At 43.3% G+C, this 1,716-nt stretch overlaps 1 protein-coding gene across 1 annotated transcript in view; it reads left to right on the top strand.

Moving 5' to 3' along the window:
• Positions 1–1,716, top strand: part of mkln1 (muskelin 1, intracellular mediator containing kelch motifs) — a gene marked incomplete at its 3' end in the record, with an annotated part of 40,622 nt that overhangs the window by 32,397 nt on the left and 6,509 nt on the right.

Here is a 1,716-nt window from a genome sequence, read left to right as displayed (position 1 = left end):
GTTTGTGTACTCAGACCAGTAATATTTGGGGTCACAAATTTTTGCCATGGATATTTTATGGGTCAGAAGATAAAAAGTTTGGGAACCACTGGTCTAAAAGATAGAAAGATGCCCCAAAACTGGCTGATTTTAAGCTTATACTAGTGATYGTCCAGTTTGAAACTTTGGTTTTCCAGCATCCTTGAAGGAGTGTGTTGTACAAAATCAATGTTTTTTTGAGGTTTATACCATGTTATAATGTCATTCCCTTATCAAAAACATCCCCAGAGTGTTTAACTCGTTTCTTTTGGAGAAATCCTTGAATTTCCTGTGGTGACCATGTGGAGCTGCCTAAACGCGTGCTGTTACAAAGCACCTCCCTGAAACTCAGTCTGCAGCTAAACTCCCGCCTCACAGAGYACCCCGCCCCTGAAGCATTGTTGTGACGACATGCTGAAGTGGGAATGTCAGAAACAGTAGGACAGAGGCCAATCTGAAGGTGCAAAGTTAAAATTATGTTTTGATACKTGCAGCTTTTTCATAACTGAAGGTAACAGTTCATTGAYTTATRGTGTCTCAKTTGTTGTGTCTTTGGGCAAGACACTTTGACRGTGGTCAGAGGTGGAGGTGCACGGCAGCCCCGCCTTTGCATATTGTATATTGACATATCCACTAAGCTTTATTTTACCATGGCAGGAGTGGTGGGTTGAGTGGGCGGAGCTTATGCACMGTCTCTATGGGTTTATTTAACAGGAAAACTCACCTCAAGCCRGATCACACACTGGCTGACCGGTGAAGAAACGAGTCAGTTGCTACAAGATGACTGTGCTTATTTTCTCCTTCGAAATTAAATCACATATTTACTAGGGGTGCAACGATACAGAAAATTCACGAATTGGTTCGATACGTTAGTCTCATGGTTCGTTTTTTTTTTTCGATACAAAAAAAGAGACATTTCCATGACCTTCATAACTTGTAATTTGTTGAAATTAACTATGAACATTTGTTTAACCTCGAAGGTAAAGTTTTTAAATTAAATGTTGCTGAAGCAGCCAGTTCCTTGGTGGATCTGTGCTCGACAATGCAGGCTTTGTGGAGTAGTCAAACACAGATCTACTGAGCCTTCAGCACAGCACAGTTTCTGAAGACAAGCTGATAAAATACATTTTATAAACCTGTATTGTTCGATACAAGTGTATATTGAACCTAAAGCACTATTGAACAGTTCGATATGGGTRCATGTATTGTTGCACCCCTAATATTTACCAAAAACATGTAAATTATTTTTGTATCAGAGTACTCTATTCTGTGAACCCCATACTGGAAGGGTGGCTCTAACAGACCCCAGGAACCACCTCAGAGATCTCTGTCCAGAAGGGCTCAGTCTAGGAATGMGCGATATAAACRATATACGGTAGAAACWATATAAATTTGTCCTATGATAGAGATCTGTAGTCTACCAGCCAACCGCGCAATTCTTTTTGATGATGTAACCGGCTGGAGTCAAAACAGAGGAAGCGGGAAGCAGCGTGGCTGAGAGCGCAAATGGGGTGGGGGGGGGACACCCGAACGGACCTGGTTCGGGTGTGCGAAAATGAATGCCGAACTGTTTACATATTTATGTGACGGCGCGTCCTCCGGTCGGATGACGACCGACCACACTTCCTGCTGCGGGAGGAGCGCGCGCCGCGGCACATGGTGACACAAGCGAGGCAACAGTCAGTGCAGGTGAAGTAG

This window comes from Austrofundulus limnaeus, unplaced genomic scaffold, assembly GCF_001266775.1.
Source record: "Austrofundulus limnaeus strain Quisiro unplaced genomic scaffold, Austrofundulus_limnaeus-1.0 Scaffold646, whole genome shotgun sequence".
NCBI lineage: Eukaryota > Metazoa > Chordata > Actinopteri > Cyprinodontiformes > Rivulidae > Austrofundulus > Austrofundulus limnaeus.
Note: the sequence above shows the minus strand (reverse complement) of the source record. Positions and strands in the feature narration are given on the sequence as shown.